The sequence below is a fragment of the Mastomys coucha genome, unplaced genomic scaffold (assembly GCF_008632895.1).
Source record: "Mastomys coucha isolate ucsf_1 unplaced genomic scaffold, UCSF_Mcou_1 pScaffold6, whole genome shotgun sequence".
Classification (NCBI taxonomy): Eukaryota; Metazoa; Chordata; class Mammalia; order Rodentia; family Muridae; genus Mastomys; species Mastomys coucha.
Genome location: NW_022196912.1, coordinates 97,837,851 through 97,858,302, shown reverse-complemented (window position 1 = coordinate 97,858,302; position 20,452 = coordinate 97,837,851). Strand labels below are relative to the sequence as shown.

At 41.8% G+C, this 20,452-nt stretch overlaps 1 protein-coding gene across 12 annotated transcripts in view; it reads right to left on the bottom strand.

Annotated features, from left to right (window-relative positions):
* The window catches only part of Rgs6 (regulator of G protein signaling 6), a 559,464-nt gene that overhangs the window by 326,691 nt on the left and 212,321 nt on the right, over positions 1 to 20,452 (bottom strand). The window contains exon 2 of one of the 12 annotated variants that reach the window (XM_031356057.1): positions 1,170 to 1,243. The exons of the other annotated variants lie outside the window; for them this stretch is intronic. The gene's annotated coding sequence lies outside the window, so the exon portion shown is untranslated. The remainder of the gene's footprint in view (positions 1 to 1,169; positions 1,244 to 20,452) is intronic. 12 annotated transcript variants of the gene reach the window in all.

Here is a 20,452-nt window from a genome sequence, read left to right as displayed (position 1 = left end):
AGAGGGAGGAGAGGGAGAGGGAGGAGAGGGAGAGGGAGAGGGAGATGGAGAGGGAGAGGGAGAAACCCTTAGTCTCCAACCATACAAAGACACAAGAATGAGCTGTCTGTGCCCTCACCAGACACAGACTCAGACTTGACTAGAACTTCCCAGCTCTGGGACTTTGAGAAATAAAATAAGTTGGTTATAAGGCACTGGGATTGTGATATATTTCTTACAGCAGCCCAAACAGATTAAGACATTGCATCCTCTGCCCAGATTAACCCTGAGGCTTAGAGAGATTATGTAAGATATCTTGACTTTAGGCTCATGTTTGTTATAGTTAGTTTCTAGCATAACCTCCAAGGATACTGAGCTCCTGGTGTTCTTGCCCGGTATAGTCAATCCCTTGCCCATTCATGTGCACTAAACTTGGTGACTTGCTTCCAAGGAAACAGACATAGCAGAATGGGGCATATCATTTATAAGCTTAGGTTAGTTAAACACAGTAACTTTCTGTTTTATTTAGGGAGATTAAAAAATGGTGGTAATAGCTGAAGAACATTGTATATCTAAAGCTACTGAATTATACACTCAAATGATTGAATATGTGTGTGTGTGTGTGTGTGTGTGTACACATATATATGCTTAAGTTGATCAATGGATCTGGTGAGGGCAAGCAATGTTAGCTAAGAAGGTTCTGGTATCATCCTTTTGGATAGTCTCAACACCATATTTTTAAGGTTTATTTATTTATATGAGTACGCTGTAGCTGTCATCAGATACACCAGAATACAACTGATCTCATTACAGATGATTGTGAGCCCCTATGTGGTTGCTGGGAATTGAACTCAGGACCTCTGGAAGAGCAACCAGGGCTTTTAACCATCTCTCCAGCCTGTGTTGTTGTTGTCGTTGTTGTTTTGGCAGAGCCCATTTGACAGTGAACATCTCCTTTTAGCTACTGCTTTTGCATCACATTCTGCCTCACACTGCCCCCCCACCCCCGCCCACTCTCTAGGCTGCCTGAGTAGAAAACCCTTTCCAAGTCACTACTCCAAACAGCCTTGGTGCTCTGTCCAAGCTTGGACTAGTTTTATGTGGTTTTGTAGGTGAGTTGTGTACTTGAAGATATATTTGCTAAAACCCTGGATCACTGAAGACTTGGGCCTTTAGACATGTAGACTTACTTCTATATTGCTCAGGATCAGGTCGCTGGGCTGTCCACCTCTTTCCCTTCTTACTCCACAGCTGGGGGTCAAAGCTGCCAGTGTGAATAAACATGAAAGGAATAAGAAGTGAACAAATCAACTCCACTTCTTTTTCTTTCTATTAAGCTTTTAGAAAACATATTGATTATGTTATTTCCCCTCTTCCAGCTTCTCCCAGATGGTCCCCATCTCCCTACCCACCCAACTTTATGTCCCCCCTCTCTCTTTCTCTCTCTCTCTTAAAAACAAAACAAAATAAGATAGACAAATATAAAATCACTAAGACAAACTACCAAATCGAAATGAAACAATGAGCCCACAAAAATCACAGTCTGTTTTATGTTCGCCAACCACTCCTGGCCCAAAGGTCTGCTCAGGAGTACGGCTGATACTCCTGAAGAATCAGTCTCCAATTGAGTATGATTGACATCCTATTAGAGAAAAATTGATTTTCCTTTTCACAGCGGGCATCAATTTCAAATAGCTTCTTGGTTGAGGATGAGATTTTATGTCCACCTCTCCCTCACGATTCTGAGATCTTGTCTGTTCTGAACTTAAGATGGTCGTGTGTATGTTGCCAGAGTCTCTGTAACTTCATATGTATCAGTTCTATTTTGTATGGAAGACCCTTTTCATTAGAATCCTTATTACCTCTAACTCTTATAGTCTTTCTGCTTCCTCTTCCTCATAGATCCCTGAGCCTCAAAGAAGAGGTTTGATAAAGGCATCCCATTCAGGATGTGCTCTGAAGCCTCTCATTGTCTGCACATTGTTAAACTGATGATCTGTGTTAATTATCATCTACAAGAAGATCTACTTCTCAATGAGGGTTGAACTATGTACTGACTGTATGTCATTAGGAATTATTTTACTGCCATGTTTCTTTGTTACTGAATGATAGTAGAAGGTTTTTTTCTTAAGGCTCATGGCATATCTATTCTCAGGTTTTTTTTGGCTACTTTAGTAGTGTCAGATGTGGGCCCCATCTCATGTACTGGACCTTAAATCCAATCAGAAAGTGGTTGGTTAATTCTATAACATCTGTGCCACTATTGCAACAGCCTATCTTGTAGGCAGGTCACTGTTGCAGATCAGAGAACTTGTAGTTGGATGATACTGACAGTTACTTTTTTCCTCAAGTATCATAAAGAATAGTTCCCAACACCATGAACCCTAGTCAGTAAGAGGGAAATTTGTGATTGGGTACCACCTCAATTTCTCTATCTTTGATGATGTAAGCTAATTGCTATCTTCAGCAATAGGGCCTTACCATAAGGTTGTGGAGGTAACCAATAGTCTTGGAAATATCCTGTGATGTTTGGAGTTGTCTATGGAACCCCTTTGGACAATAGTTCAATAAAATGTAATCCATTCTTGGCACTGGAGGTTCTACTTGGTGGTGTAAGATATATAGTTGGGGCATTGTCTCCCCAATACATGGTTACTCCATTTAAACTCCTTTCATGAATGCATACATTTTGGAAAGCTTCTATAGTAATAGGTTTCCATATGGCTTTTCTCTCCCCATGTCCCCTCCTTTAGCTTCCTTCCCATTCTTTTTTACCATTTAATTGCTGTATTCTTGTTTTCCCCTTCATGTCTTTATAATATCATATTCTATTTCCTTTTCTTTGAGAGTGCACCTCTTCTGCCCTGGTCTTTTACTAATTAATCAACCACTGTGGTTATTTAAATTAGAAATTTTCATTGGGACACCAATAACAAATATTCAGACCAACATTTAATAAATGGAACCTTATGAAACTAAAAACTTCTATATAGCAAAAGACACCACCATTTTGAGCCAAACAGCAACCTACAGAATGAGGAAAAGTCTTTATGAATTATATAGGGGGTTGGAATCTAGAATATATAAAGAACTAATGCAAATAAGCAAATAGAATCAAACATCAAGAAAACAAACAACCCAGTTAAAAATAGAGTGCAGAACTACAGAAAGTTCTCAAAAGATGAAACACAAATAGTCAAGAAACACTTTTTAAATGTTCAACCTTTGGCTAGCATGGAGAAATATAAATTAAAACTATATTGATATTTTATATTACCTCCAGTCAGAAAGGCCAAAATCAAGAAAATAAATGACAATCCACTCTGGTGAGGGGAACACTTATTCATTGTTGGTGTGATGGCAAATGTGTATAGCAACTATGGAAATCAGTCTGAAGGTTCCACAAAAAAACAAAACAAAACAAAACAAAACCCCTGAAACTCAATCTACATCAAGATCTAGTTTTACTACTCTTGGGCAAACACAAAGGACTCTACATTTTATCATACAGATGCTTGGTTGCCCATGGTTGTTGCAGCTCTGTTCACAATAGCCAGGAATTGGAACCATCCTAGATGTCCATCAACTGATGAACAGATAATGAAAATGTGGTTCATTTACACAATGGAACATCATTATTCAGCTGTTAAGAAAAAAATGAAATTATGAAATTGGTGATCAAGAGTATATATTTAGAAACAATCATCAAGTGTTTGAGATAACACAGATCCCTAAGGACAAATATTTCATGTTTTCTCTATATGGATATTAGCTTTTAGGCTTTTAATAGGTTTATTTCAAGTCACTTCAAATGGACATAAAACTGAGCATTCAGAGCCTTGACGGATGTGGCTATGAAACAGGAAAGTGAAAAGATAGAAAACAACAAATGAGCAGAAGGACAGGAGGAGCTATGGATGAAAACACAAGCATCCAACCCGTGGTCCAGCCTGAAGCCAGACCTGGCAGGTAGACAGCCTGAAGGGAGCAGCTTGCCAGTCTCCATCTCCCAACTATTTTAAGAAAGTAGTGACTGATGTTTAGAACAGACCGAGGTCCCTCATTAGAGGAATCAATGCATCTTCCCCAAAGCAACAGCCAAGAAGAATTTTTTAATTACTCAAACAGGACAGGCTAATTAAGTCTCTTTAGAGAATCAAACAAATTAAAAGCATGTAATCCTCAAATGGTGCCGAGACTATCACATTTAGACTGTGCAACAGGACCCATCCAGGTGGTAGAGAGCTCAGTCTAACCATTCATTGCTCTACCATGCGGGAGCAGCACCTTCTACACAAATGACTACACTCCAATAAGTTTATTTACAAGAGGATAGAATGAGCCAAATTTGGCCCATGGTCCAGTTTGCTGACCTCTAGCTTATACCAATTATGTGCAATGTGAACAGTACCCCTTCCCAACCTCAGGCCTGTGCCTCATAACATCTTACCAAAGATTTAGTCCTCAAGTCAGCCAAACAACAGAACTCCCTTGCAGGTTTCAGAATGGCCTGTGGGAATAGCCACCTACCATGGGGAACACGTAGCGAGGCTCCCACACTGAGCGCCTCCTAAGTGACTCAGAAGAACTCGCACATGAGTCCTCCCTTATGCCAGCAGCTTCTAATAACTGTGATCCACAAGCTATAGGAGTCAGTGTTTACAGCTCTGAACAGTGCAGCTCCTAGGGTACGGTACTCCTTTTAAGCCATCTTTCCACAAATCTCTTAGACTTCCAGCATTGTCTTAAATTAGGCAAGTATGTCACAATGGTGCTTGCATACACACACTCTCTCATACACTTTGTTTCATGTATGTATATGTGTACATGCAATCCACACATATACCTTTACTGAATACATTATTTACTGACGTAATACAATGAATGATAGTTCTTTGCAATGGAAAAATACAATGGTCACTGCCTCAGATGACAGCACAGCATCCTATCCTATCCTCACTGGCTCTTTACTTATTGTGCACACTCGTTTCAATTCCCTTTCTTTCCCCCCCACCCAACCCCCGGCATTGGCTAAGACACTGTCATATTCCCTCACAGACTCAAACAGAAACCCTTGCGTTGAACAGCAGGTATTGCAGTACATGTCAACACCTATCTTCAAAGGAGACACAGGAATCCAAGGATGCACCACAGAATGCCAGTTTGGGAGCCACCACTATAAACACCTTAATCCTCATTGGACTTCTGCAGTGACTTCAGATCTCCCCACACCTCCGCAGCAGCAAACCTTTCTTATTTTCACTGCTCCGTACTCCCAGTCCTTGTGAATATGCTTCTTTTCCACTGCATTGACCACAAGCTCTTTGATGCCAGAGAAGAAGGTAGGGGGGACTCTTCACAGGAGACTCAGGCCCAGCCCTGAGCCACAACTGTCAGAGTCACTCGTCTTCCCGGAGCCTATTGATTTGTTTGCAAGCTATAGGGATTCATCTTCATGGTCCTGTCTGCCTATGTTCTCTAGTACTGTGAACTAAAAAGAGGGAGATGAATCAAAGCAAGGTATCATACTCAGGTTTATGTAGAGATCAATACCCTGTTGTTCACCAATAAGAAAAAGCTCAGTGATTATGCATATTTAATTAGAGATACCAGAGCAATGAAATATTACAACTAACATGGATCTCAGAGGTCACTTAGTCTATTGGCCTTATTTTGTCTGTAAATTCACTTGAATATAAAGAATAAGATGGGCTGCATCTTACTCTCATGGAGCCGGGGACAGGGATACTTATAAGACAATGAAAAATCTATATGTTTACTCTATGATCTATGATACTTCAGTGTGTTAGTGGGAATCCAACAAACGGGGAATCAAGAGTGGCTTCTGAGATGATGTCACCCACCAGTGAGTCCTGAAGGACCTCGTAGTTATGTATGTATATAGACAGCAAGGTGTGATGTAGAATGCTCCTCTCTAGGGAGCTTAAATCCTGGTTTGGTGTAGATACCAACTCGCCTCTGGTTGAAAATTACCAAATGAGAAATTGGGCCCTGTGAAGGTTAATCTTAACTGTTATCCTGATTGGATTTTAGAATCACCTGGGCCAGTCATTCTTAATCTGTGGCTTGGGACCCACTTTGGGAGTCAAATGACTTTCACAGAGGTTGCATATCAGTTATCCTGCATATCAGATAGTTACATTATGGTTCATAACAGTAGCAACATTACAGTTCTGAAGTAGCAACTAAATGCTTTTGTGATTGGGGAGTCACAACAACACAAGATACCGTATTAAAGGGTCACAGCATTAGGAAGGTTGAGAACCACTGCCTTAGATGAAATGCCTCTGGGTGTGACGAAGAAGGTAATTACAGAGATGTTTAGCTGAGTGGTGAAGAGCCACTCTCAATAAGTAAAACACCATCCCATGGGCTGGAACTTTCTCTGGATAAGACAGGGAAGTGAGCTGAGCAGCAGGGAGCTTCCTTGCTCCCTGTCAGCAGACTCAATAGCAACTTCTGCTTGCTTCTGCTGCCAAGGCTCTTCTCGATCTTCTCCATGAGGATGCTTGGAACTGGGAAGTGAAAAGGGGCATCTTGACCATTTCTTCCAAGTATGCAATTCCTCACTGCTCCAACAAGAGTCTGGAGTGTACCTCATAAATTAAAGCAACTTAGATCTCTGGAGGACTTAATATGTTTCAAGAACGTTGGCTACATGGCTTCAGGTTGTTCTTCAGCACTTACCACTAAGTTGCTACAACAGCCTTGGGGACATTCATTCATTTTTATAGCAGGCAAGCCTTTCTCAGGAAAACAAAGGCCCATGTAAGGAGAAGCCGTAGATCCAAAGCAGAAAATTAAACTTTGACATGAACTTGACAGATGCATGGACAACTAATAGCGAGTATCTGAAGATCAAAGTTGCCATGGCATCTCTGCAAATGCCATGCCTCAGAATCGTCACCCATGGCACACACAACTCCCGTTTCCTCCGACTGAGCAAGAACCCTGAAGAGCTATAGAAAAAGGAAACCCTGATATTGAGGATGGCTCTTCAGAGTTGGGTGACAGGGATGAATGGAGGTGTGCCACCAACTGCACACTCTCCATGATGAAACTCCAAAACTCACAATGGCTCAGCGCCTCTCCTCCCACCCCATGGGGGGGGGGCAGGCAAGAGCATTAATCAGCCAGCGCTAATTACCAGCTAAGTAATTAGTGAGGAGGGGAGCTCCCAGGTCCCTGCTGATTCTTAATAATTGATACATAAACCAGTTAATGTGACAGCCCCCTTTTCCATCTCTCAGCAAAATGCCACTGTGAACCAACCCTATGCCCCAGTCACAAGATAGAAGCTCCAAAGTTGTCTTAATCCTTCCCTCCGTAGACCCTTCCACAACCACTGACCACATGTTGTACATGTTGCTATTTCTATTGTCCAATGTCTCTCAGGTCCATCTTCCTGATAGGGTTTGGACCTTGAATGTCCCTCAGAGGCCCTTGTGTGGGCCTCCAAGAGAGTGCCATCAGGAGGTGGCTGAACCTTTGTGAAGTAAAGCCTTGTACAAAGTCATTGGGTTATTCAGGGCACATCTCTGAAGGATATTTGGGAGCACTAGCCTACCCAATCTTCTTATTTTGTTTCTTGCCCATGAGGAGAATAATTTAACTTCACCAAATATGCTTTCCACTTGTGATGTGTCAGGGGCTCAAAGCAATAAGGCTCCAAACTGTGAGACAAATTATCTCGTATAGCTTGATTTCCTCAAGTGTTTTGTTACTGTTAATGAAAGCTGACACACACCTCTCCCCTTTGTAACTATTTCTCCTGTCATTCAGGCTCTCTCCAGAGTAGACTTCAAATACAGAAATGGTCTTATTCCCTGGAATCTTCCTTGTTATAGCGCTGCCTTCCAATACATCTTCCCTTCTGTTCCCCAAAATACCTATTTATAAAAGACTGAATCCATCTGCCTAGAAAATAAAATTGAAAGTCTCGTATGTGGCCTTCAGTGCCATCTTGCCTGGTATTTATCCTTATGTCAACCACATCAAACACCAAAGACTCCCAGCGAGGAGGCACCTTTCTGTGATGCTGCTCCACGATACAGTGAAGAGCTAGCAACAGGATAGCATCATTGCCTACCACTCAGGAAGCCTGTTTAACACAGTTGTTTGTTACCCTCCTACACACACACACACACACACACACACACACACACACACACACACACACGTTCTCTTACTCATCATGCTGACACACTCTCTCCCCCACCCCCACTTTTCCCTCCTCCTCCTCCCTTTTGCCTCACTTCTCTTACAGTCCCTCTGGGGACTCCCTTCTTCATCCTTCCTATTTTTCTCCTTGGAGGACTAGAGTCTGTAGCCCCCCCCCCTTTTTCTACACCCATGGCCTTAGAGATCAAATCCAGTCCAATTTCAAAGGCCTCCTGGACACTGAAGATATAGAATTTATGCTACAGCCTGACTATGCCCTTAAGCCTCAGATGTGCACACCCAATTATGTAATCTTCATTAACACATACCTCAGATCCAGCAAAGGCAACAGTCAACTGTCTATTCTTACCCCCCCCACCCTTCCAACTGCTCCTCTTCCTAGTTGTACTCATTTAATTATTGCCAGAGATCTCTTTAAATAGGATCATCATCCACAGAACTAGTAAAACACCAAACCTAGATGCCATCTTAAAAGTCCTTGACTATTCTAGTTAAAAGTATGATGCTTCCCTTCTCTATATTCCTCCTTTGATCTAATTTTTAATCTCCACCTCCGCCTATTTTATTTTTAAGAAGCAGATATATATGGCCCCTATGAATAAAAATGTTGTGATTAAAAATATTTTTAGGTTTATTTATTATATTTATGTATATGTATCTGTGCATGTACATGCCTGCATGAGGTTATATGCACTATATGCATTCAAGAGCCCATGGACACCAGAAGAGGACATTTGTATCCTTTGGAACTGGAGTTGTAGGTGATTGTGGAGTGCTATGTGGGTGCTGGGACCTGAATCTGGGTCCTCTGCAAGAGGAAGTCATCGCTCTTACCCAAGGAGCCGTCTCTCCAGCATCCGTAACTTAAAATGGCTTAGAAATATCATCTGCAGTGAAGTTCCTGATTTTCCAACCATTTTTCAGAGAGCATGCTGCTGCTGCCCTTCACAATAGGGTAGGATATTTCCGCGTCTCTCTGAGGTGAGTGCAAGAACTGAGTCTCCAAGAGGCAACTGGATCTCCCACAGCTGTGCAGCAGAACAGCTATGGAAGGTGTGGGGGATTTGAGTCCAAAACTTTTGACTCCAGAGCTGAGGTTCAGAGATGTTTGTTTCACTAACCACCTCCATCCTCCTGCATACCAAAGCAGACATTCTGATTCAATGTCTCTCAGGAAGCAGTTGGAGCCCTAGAAACTTCACAATGTAAACAAAGCCCATCTAACCCTCCTGAGTTGCACTCTAAGCATGTGGCTAGGGAATAGATGCACTTCATCCCACAGGTGAGGTACAGCCAGTCTTCAGAACTGTCCTGTGGTGTGTCACCAAGGCCCCTGGCATGTGCCTGTAAAGTGCCCTCAGTAGACGAAGGTGGATCTAGTGTGGAAGGCTTCTGTGAATTCAACTTATCCTAGAATATCGGTCTGCCAGGAGAGCAAGCCTCTGCTGGGTACCCACAGCCTTTATTTCTAACCACACAATAACTTCAGTCTAATTGGCCAACTTGGGGGAGCTGGGGTGACCTACTTTTTTGCCTGGGCTAGCAAATACATTCCAGATGACTGACACCTTTTATTGGGGACACTTTGACCTGATTCTCACCCCTTGCTCTGCATGCTGAGGGAAAGGGTCACTGCGGGCCTTAGTGCTGACCTGGTTTTTATTTTGTCTAAATTGATTTTTTTATTTTCTAGCAAAAAAAATAGCAAGCTTGCCCAAATGCCTAGCTACTATGGTAATAAGTGTGATTTAAATAGATGTTAAACACATGTGTCCCAGCTTCCATGAGTCAGTGGAAGCTGATGGGCGATCTGATTGCATAAATGCACAGGAGCCATGCCTGGGACAGCAGAGCTTTAGAGCCCATGAGAGGACTTTGTTCAAAAGCTGATGTGGTGAACACACATATACACGTGTGAGATCACTTTCTCCCTGCATGGAATGTGTCTGAAATGTCGCAGGAAAGAGAAGGGACAAGAAAGCTATCAAAAGATCTAAAGGGGCTTGGTTTTTACTGAAAGTAGCCATGGGTAATACTTCAACAGATAAGCAGGGCTGTATTCCAATAAAACTTTATTTACACTTACAGCACACTAACAGTGTGTCTGGATGCTAAAATGGGCAGGATTTTTATAATTTTGTTCTTCAGCTGGAACCTAGTGTGTCACAGTAACATCAGCAAGAGTAGCAAAGCAGGACTTTCCATGCAATGTGACCTTTCTCTCCAGAGAAGCATGGGATCACATGCAAATGAGGGCATGGGATCATATGCAAATGACCATACAAGTGACTATATAGCTGCGTGTGTTGTTAAATGCACGAGAAGAAAAAGAGCAGCTGACAACAAGACTACATGGAATTCAAACGGTGAGTTTAGGGAATCAGCTATGCTTTGAGGCTGTGACCCACAGCTCACTGCAACCATGGGACCTTAGCCACAATGAAACAAGTGTTTTTTATGAACAGAACTGAAGGATGTATATGACCATCAGGAAGTAGATCCCTGATCTGAATAGATTCACACTCATTATTGGGCCATTTAACCAGCTGAAAATCTTACATAGAACTCTCAGTCTTACAGATGATCACTGACCTTAACATCCATGGTGCCCCAGAAACATTAGAGTTAAAGTTAGAACATGCATACAAAATTTGAGTACCAAAAATAGTCAATATTTAAGTTAAAAAAATAATGTGAATCTTAGTTCACTTTCTGCTGTTATAACAAAATGCCTGACGATTGGTACTTCATAAATAAATGAGGTTTATTTGGCTCAGAGTTTAGAGACCCAAAATCATGAAACAAGCATTTTCTAGGTTCTGATAAGGTGATTCTTACTATATCACAACACAGACAGAAAGAGTATCATGGTTTCAATGAATGTAGGAGATGGGGAGGATGAATCATGGACATACAATAAGAAGTATGAGAAATAGAGCTGAGACAGCTGAACTTGCTTTACTACAGCTCACTCTGCTAAGAACGAATCAAGTTCCAGAAGAGCTTTGTGAATCTCTTCATGGAGGTACTACCATCACGACCCACCTCCATATCTCCATTTAACCACTGCTAAAGGTCTCATCATCTCAAAGCAAACTTCCAGGGTATGGAGTTCCAGGGAATGCACAGCAGCAACCATACTGCAACCTTAGCACTTTAATCGGTAAATTATGCAGAAGTTCCCATTTGTAAATGAGCCCTTTGATCACGTTGTTCATTGGCTAAGAGGCCACTATAGTGGAGCCAGCCACCTTCTCCAACCTCATTCTAACTTCCTCAGCTTCCCAAGTTCAGTGCCATCCACAGTGACCTGTGGTAACTTTCCTGTCTAGAACCTGGAATCCTAAGTCCTTGCATGGGTCATTCCCTTCCTGTGTCCCTTCCCTGTGCTGGCCCCACCCACACTGCCGAACTTGCTCACATGGCCTTTTCCATGTGACATCTTCCACGAGACCCACCATGGCCAGGCAATTAGATTGTGCCATCATTCTTGCTGATGTCTTTCTCAGACACTTTAGAGGATGGGGATCACATAACAGTGACAAATGAAGTCATTAGTCACAGATGAAAAAAATGAGTTGTGTGGAGATCAGCCGACATGCCCAGGAATCTTATAACTCAGAGAGAAGCAGAGCCAAACTCCAGGCCTCTGAACTTCACACTTACTCCACTCCCCAAGCACACTCTATCAGGAGGTCCACTCTGACTTTCCAGAGGATGAACAGGATGTTTTAGAAACTTTCTTAGTGTTCATCTTTGTCAACTGCTAGATTCCTTTCTCTTCTTCTTCTCTTAAAACATGCAGTTTCTTTTTCTCTTAAAACATGCCCTCTCTGCTCTTGGCAACTTCTTGGTTTAAGCTCCTCAATAAATAAGGCAAGACAATAAATTAATAAAAGGCAGTCAGAGGTATCTCCAGTAGAACATCCATTTTGGGTCTCTTGCTCATTTCCTCTCCTCTTTTCTAAGAGGAATTTAACTGGAACAGGCTTTCTCATGAGGTTCATTTTTGTTGTTGTTATTTTATTTATTTACATTTCAAATGTCCCTCTTCCCAATTTCCCCCCTGAAAAAAAAATCCTTTCTCCCCTCCCCTATGCCTCTATGAGGGTGCTCCCCCACCCACTCACCCACTCCAGCCTCACCTCTCTAGCACCCCCCTACACTGGGACATCAAGCTTCCACAGGACCAAGGGACTCCCCTCTCACTGATAACCAGAGAAGGTCGTCCTCTGCTACATATGTAGCTGGAGTCATGGGTCCCTCCATAAATACTCTTTGGTTGGTGGTTTAGTCCTTAGCTCTCAGGGACTAAACCATCTCATGAGGTTCTATGATCAGCTGGAATCATGGAGGGACTGTCTTCTCTCAGGCATGTTTATCAGAACTTTGTGGGAATTTCATCAGTGAGAGGACCGCCAAACACAGACAGAATGGCTTCTAGTGGCCATGGCAGATGCCCTTGACTGCTATTTCATCTTTAGTCTGGCTCTGACATGGTAATGGCCAGACCTTGGTGATGTTGCTTGCAACCATTATTCCCTCTTAGTGATGTGCATCCAAGACAGTGCATACATAAGCTAGGTCTGAGTGCTACTGCAGGAACCTCCATCTGCTCGTTTACAAGCATTTACTGAGCACCAGTATGCACCAAGCCCTTCTGAAGCATGGGATGGAAAGGGAAGGGTCCAAGGGTCTTGGTCCACCTGGAGACAAACACATAATCAAATACATGTCACTTCTAGCACTGAATTGCATGGATAAAATAAATATGAAAGATAGTGCTTGTGACATGATGAAAGGCAGACTGGGAGACCAAGGACAGTCCCTCAAAGATGGCATTGCCTCAGCAGAGGCTGAATGTGAACTCTAAGGGGAAAATTTAGCCCACAAGTTACAGGGCTAGACAGACTCACCAGCAAAGACAAGAAGCCACTGAAGTTGGAAGATGTGGATTTTAGCAGGGGGTGTGGGGAGGCAGAAAGTTGGAGGTATGAGTAGGGGCCAAAGCAAGAGGAACTTTCTAAAGATCTTGGTCTGTTATGAAAAGACATTGGAGAGGTCTGAATAGAACAGAGAGCGGAACATTTTTGTGTTTTTAAGGCTAAGCTTAAAACATAATGAGATTGGACTTAGTGGGCGCAAGACAGGTGTGGGATAGGGAGATAGGCTGGGTGAGGTGGTGCTGAGGTGAGCCAAAAACAAAAAACAAAAAACAAAACAAAACAAAACAACAACAACAAAATCAAAAAACAAAAACCAGGAATGGTCAGGACAGAGGATCCAAGGCAGCAAGTACGACTATCATAGGTTCCTGGTGTATTTTGAAATTGAAGTTTATGCACAGCTACTGGCCCTGTGTGGCCAGGAAAGGAAGTGTTACATCTTCAGACACTATGAACACACACACACACACACACACACACACACACACGCACACGTGTGTCTGGGATCTGGGGGTGTGCTCCCATTCTTTTACAGCTTGAATCTTCCGTGCACTATCCTCTTTACCCTTGCTGTATTACCCCTCTCCCTGCTTCCAGATGTAGTGAATAGTTCACCTTCTATCGACACTGCCCACAGTGCATCACAAATTGATGGACTATTTATGTTCCAAATCAGAACCTAGCATCCAGCCTTGGGGTTGGAAATTAATAATTGTTCTCCATGAAGAAATGATAAAAAAAAAAAAAAAAACAGAGCCTGACAGATATAAAAACCTACCTGCAATTTTGCCTGTATGATTATAATAATTTATATACCTACAGTCTAAGTATTAGACCAGAACTGAGTCTATTAATCACACAAATTACACAAGAGGATCTACTTGTTCTTAGAGCTACACACAGGAGAGATGTATGAACACTGTGAATGTAAATGATAGAAGGGGCTTTGTACAGACAGAAGCAATTCAGTCACAGTAGAGCATTGCAATACAATTACCTCAGCCCGGCTTTCTTTGCCCTGACAGAAATAGACACAGGAGTGGAATTCTTTATCTCTTGTACTTTCAGCTTGACCTTGTATAAGGTGATATAAAGCAAGGCTAACCTATCCTATCAGAAGATTGCCAAACACATAATTAATTAGCATATCTGATGGCATATTTGAATGAAGTGTTTTTGCTTTTGTTTTTTTAAATAAAAAGCTACATAAAGCAAACATGTTTGACCTGTGTCTTCTTTGTGGGATGTATTAGGGGGACTTAATGGAGATAAAGAAAGCACTGGCTTACGTGGACCTATGGTACCTGTTGATTCTTGATTCCACTTATAGATGGTGCGAACCAGATGGGGAAGGTGGTTTTCATTCACTAATTAAGTCTGAATGTTTTCCCAAAGTGCATTAGGATATCTTTTATAAAGTTTTATAAGTGCTTGAAATTTTTGTCCAACAACAGAGGAATGGACTTTCTTAAAGTACACAGTGGGATTTTTATAAACTCCCCATAAGAAGGAAGTTTGGGTTTGGGGTGTGGCTCAGTTGGTGAGTGCTTACCTAGCATGCACAGAGACTGAAATTCCATCCCCAGCACCTCATAAACTGGGCAGCAGAACTCATGCCTATAACTCTACCAACTCTGGAGATAAAGGCAAGGGCACCAAAAGTTCAAGGTCATTCTTGACTACACAAGTTCAAGGCCAGCTTGGGTTATATCAGACCCTATCTCAATGAATAAATGATTTATGTCTTTGCAGGAAAATGGATGCAACTGGAGATAATAATAAGCAGATTAAGGCAGCCTCTGAAAGATAAATATCAAATGTTTCCTCTCATTTGTGATTCTAAGATCACAAGCAGATGCTCAAGATCATGTACGTGTACATATCTGGAAAGTACAAGTGAGGCTGTCTGCAAAACAAAGGGAATGATGGGAAGGGGACAAAAGGAAGGAAAAATATACCCAGTGCATAGTATATGACAATTTAAAAATAAATAAATCAAAATAATAAAATCTCATTTAAAAAAAAAACTTTTAGAACCCAAACCTGTTATTAACATGATTTCTCAAATTAGCTTTTCTGCTCTTACATCCTGGGAAATTGCAGCTGACCTTCTGTGAAATACTGTGTGCCTCCTTCACTTATCTCCGGCTTCCTGGAAACATTATTTATAATTTACTTTACCCTAAAAAAAAATCCAGGCCTGATTTCCACATATCATTCAACACTTTTCTAGAATATGCTGCCCCTACCCCTACTCTCTTCCAGGGAATTAGATAGCATATAGTAATACTGGGGCATGCACCCAGCACTAACCAAGCTTAGCAAAATACATTTTGCTGTGGTTAACAAAAAAATAAATAAACCCATAGTATATTTTCTAAAGAAAACAATAGGAAAAAACCTTAAAGCCTGATTTTACTACAGAAAGAATAATCACTTCTGAATTATGAAAATAAGCATTAAATAAAAGTTCAACTGCTGGGGTTAACAAAAAAGTAAACCCATAATATATTTTAAGAAAACAATGGAAAAAACTCTCAAAGTCTAATTTTAATATGGAAAGAATAATCTTCATTTCTGAATTATGAAAATAAGCATTAAATAAAAGTTCAATTGCTGGGGTTAACAAAAAAGTAATCCCACAGTATATTTTCTTAAGGAAACAATAGGAAAAACCCTTAAAGCCTAATTTTACTATGGAAAGAATATCTTCATTTCTGAATTATGAAAATAAGCATTGAACAAAATGTTGCACCAATAATAGGACTGACAAAGACAAAGTTTGCTAGTTAACCTTCAAGGTTATAGAGAGCCTAAGGATTTCCTCCTATCAGGAAGGTTAAGAACATATCCATTGGCCAAATCTCACTGAAGACGGCTTCTCCTGTAGAGTACAGTATTTATCATGCAGCTCAGACTCTGCAGGACTTCCCTCAGTCAGTCATGCTATGCCACATGCTGGAACATGGAGGTTCACCAAATCCCTATACCTAGGGCTCAAATTACCACAGTGCCCATGTACTTCATCCATCAAGGGAGAAACGTTGAAAGAGCAAGTAATTTGCTCTCTTGTAGGGTTCAGATTAATGGTTAAAAATTAATATCCTGTCTATAGCATGTCCCACACTAACCTAGCCCCACAGTCCCCTCAAAGCTTTGAACAATACACAGCAATCGTAAGCTTGAATCAAAATCTCAAGTAGCAGGGTCCCACTTGTTGCTCCAACATATGAAGCGACATAGTAAAGAAAGTGGTTCGCCTTTTCTATTTACCTAGTCATGGAAGTCAAGAGTAGGAAATCCCACCTTCCACAACTGAACACACATCCTCTAAACAGCTTTTTATAATACAAATAATAATAATATAATAAAAATAATAATGAATGGGGTACATCAAGGCAAATACTTTAATTAAAGAAACTTTATCAAGGTGCTATGAACTCATTTGCTTCCTCCTCCCAGGTTTTCCAGAATTTGGAGTGCACATGAGTGTAAACAGAATCATAACAGGGCCATGTTGGTGCTGTGTGATATAGATGAGGTGGGTTTTCAGCTTTAGAAACTGATAATGAACCTAATAAAGTTCCAGAGAACAGACTTGGGGGCATTTCTAAGACAGACTTTGCCATGAGCACCAGATTTCTCCTAATGAAGAAAGAACATTTATGGATCATACAGGCAAAGATCAAGTAGACTTCATTGGTCTTTCCATAAAGTTTGGAAGGAGCCATCCATTACCTGATTTATTCAATTAAATAAACATTTAGCATCTTTCATATGTGCTGCAAACAACACCTGCTCCATAAGAGCAGTGCCTTCATCTAGTCCAACTCAAGGTTCTCAATGCTAATATTTCATTGCCTGAGGATATATCTATCACTAGTGTTATAACCAAATGGGATACACTGCGTTGGCCTTTTGTTCCCACATAAGTTAATGGATCTGAAATACAACTGTTGTCTGGGGTTGGGCCTTAAATGTTCCCCCAAAGGCCCATCTGTTAAAGGCTTAGCCTCCAGGGTGAGGCTATTTGGAAGTGTTGGAACTTTTAAAGAGATGGGTCTCTGCAAGATGGTCTTAGATCACTTGTGGTGTGCCTCTGAAGGAGTTCATGAGAGCCTGTCCCCTTTCTCTCTTTTGTTTTATGGCCATGAGATAGGCAAGTTCTGCTATCTCAAAAAGCCCAATGGGTTTTTCTGATCATATACCAACACTTTTAAATCTGTAATCCTAAAAAACCTTTTCTAAGTAAAATACCTTTTGTTACAGTGAAAGTCTAATCACTCACTAATACATGAAACTCAGGATTCCTGGGAAGCAAACATCTCGACTTCCTACTGACTAATGCATTCAACTTAGGACTTTCCAGCAAGCAAGAACCCAGACTTCCTGCTCAAACCCCCACTAGTTCTCCAGCCATATTCTGAAAATCCAAATAATTATCAACAGAGGTGATCTTCAGGACCAACATGGCATCCCATCCTAGAGAAGGCTCTTTCCCTGGCCTCGGAGGCATCTTGAGGGCTTCATAAAATGCTAATTGCTACAGTTACCCTGAAGTTGTAATTCAGCAGGTGTGGGGAGGGACCCAAAACCATGTAGTTTCAACCTATTCCCAGGTGTGACAGTTAATCTTGATGGGATTTAGAATCACCATGGAAGCAATTCTATGTGTATATCTGTGGTCTGTTAACCACGCCTTTCGCCCCACCCTGCCTCAGGCTCATGGATTTGAATGCTTGGTCATGAGGGAGTAGCACTATTTGAAAGAATTAGGAGGGGAGGCCTTGTTGGAGGTGTGTCATTGGGGGGTGGGCTTTGAGGTTTCAAAAAGCCCATGCCAAGCTCAGTCTTTCTCTCTCTGTCTCTGTCTCTGTTTCTGTCTCTGTCTCTCTCCGTCTCTCTGTCTCTGTCTCTGTCTCTGTGTCTCTGTCTCTGTCTCTGTCTCTCTCTGTCTCTGTCTCTGTCTGTCTCTCTGTCTCTCTGTCTCTGTCTCTGTCTCTCTCTCTCTCTCTCTCTCTCTCTCTCTCTCTCTCTGTCTATGGATCAGGATGTTGTTCTCAGCTACTGCTTTTGGATCAAGCCTGAAAGCAAGCTGCCATGCCATGGAGATGATAATGGACTAAACCTCTGAAATTGTAAGCAAGTCCCAATTGATTGGTTTCTCTTATAAGAGTTGCTGTGGTCATGGTGTCTCTTCACAGCAGTAGAATGCTGATGAAAACATAAGCTGGTACCAGGAATGAAGTATTGCTATGACAGGCCAGAGCACGTCATTTGTTGGCAGAATTTAAACTTTGGGACTTTGGATTAAGAATGTAGCTGAACTCATCAAACAGAGATTGATGGGCCATCCCATTAAGAGCTTGAAAGTCAGTTGAGGGTGATTTGAGCTATGGGTACCCAGCTCAAGAAGTTTCAAAATAAAAGAATATTAGTAAGTGGCCTAGAGACCATTCTTGTGATATTTGACAAAGGATATAATTACATTTTACCCTTTTCCAAAAAAAATCTGTCTGAGGCTAAATTAAAGAAATTTGGACTAATGGTATTGGCAGGGGAGATTCCAAGACAGACTAGAGTTGGCTGTGTCACATGATATTCAGATCTATAATGAAAAGAAACAAGCTGAGCAAGAAAAAAATACAAAATGTACAGTTTATGAAGAAATAAAGGGGGCACCAGTAAGTGTAATGGAGCTAAGTCCTGTGCTCCAGGAGATAAAGAGTTTAAGGAAAAGCTTGATGTCAAATGGAATAAAGGAGGTGGTGACCTCAGTGTAAGAACCTACCCAGCTAAGCTTCCAACTTGTAAAAAGAAAAAAATTTTTAAAGATTTATTTTATTTATTTTATGGGTATGAGTACACTGTAGCTGTACAGATGGCTGTGACCCATCATGTGTGGCTGCTCTCAGGCACCACTCATTCTGGCGTAATTCACTGTAGCTGTCTTCAGACGCACCAGAAGAGGGCGTTTGATCTCATTATGGGTGGTTGTGAGCCACCATGTGGTTGCTGGGATCTGAACTCAGGACCTTCGGAAGAGCAGTCAGTGCTCTTACCGGCTGAGCCATCTCGCCAGCCCCCCAAAAAGAAAAAAAAAATAAAGCTCATGCAATAAGGGAAGCCATGGGCAACAGAAAGCTGATGCAAATGTAATTGAATGAATGGACCAAGTTCCAGTCTCACTAAGCAGAAGAACTGGGCAGCTTCAGCCACATGGTTTTGACTTTAAAGGATATAAGAAGGGGGTTCTGGAATCTCCCTCTGTGACTAAGGAAAGCTGCAGAGACTAGGTGTGTATCAGGGGTGTTCCTGCAGGGAGGCCCAGAGAAACCATTGTATGAAGCCCTTTGTCACAGCCCTGAGACAAGTGATTAATACAGCAGATGAGGCCAGTAGCAGGGGACATCACAAAATTGATGCTGGCAGAGGTCTGTACAGGTATTCTCTGCTTCTTGTTTGGCCATGTCAAGCTCTGTATGTGGTTGTGGCTCCAAGAGGGCTCAATGTTCTGTCCCTGGCATGGGACTACACTATTGTGAATTACCAGTGCTGCCCACTGAGTCTGGTAGGAATATCTTCTGGCTAAATAAGCCCAGAGCCTTCCAGGTGTCAGGTGCTTTTATGAACTGAGGTGCCTGATTACCCTGGATAGAAACTGTGGAAACATGAAATCTAGTCTCTGATACATTTACCACTAAGCCAGCAGACCATACCACACTTGGAGTTGGCTCTCATATACAAATTAAGCATACCTTTCAGCCATAGAAATGGAGCCAAGGACTAAGAACTTGCACAACAGGAACAAAAAGGCCTTTGCTGGTAACTTTTGGAATAATCAGCCCCACAACCATACTTATATTCCTGTTTTCACTTCTTAAAGCAGTTTCTTGAGCTATGTTTGATTTGATAATTTGGCCTCTACCCAACTGACATGAATGAGCATGCATCGAGAGCCTCACCTGATTTCTCCAGAGAAAGTGCTACCCATGGATGAGCCATGTCATAGCACTGGAGTGGGACAAGAAGCCACAGGTCAGAAAATGTCTTCTAGGGGCTATAGTTCTTTTTGGTCACTTGGCTAAAGTCAGAAAAGGAGAAAGTGGAGTCTGTACCATGTCTGGAAATGGTGGTACTGGACTAGGCATCATGTCCATAGACAAATGTCAGCAGAGGACCTGATAGCTCACTGTGAATGAGTGAATGAAGATGGCTCCCAGTTTGTGCCCAACTTTGGGTTGCAGGGACTAAGACAGAAAAGTCAACAGACAGCAAGGCATGGTGACTCACGTAGCAAGAGTCCAGAAGGAGATAGACTACCA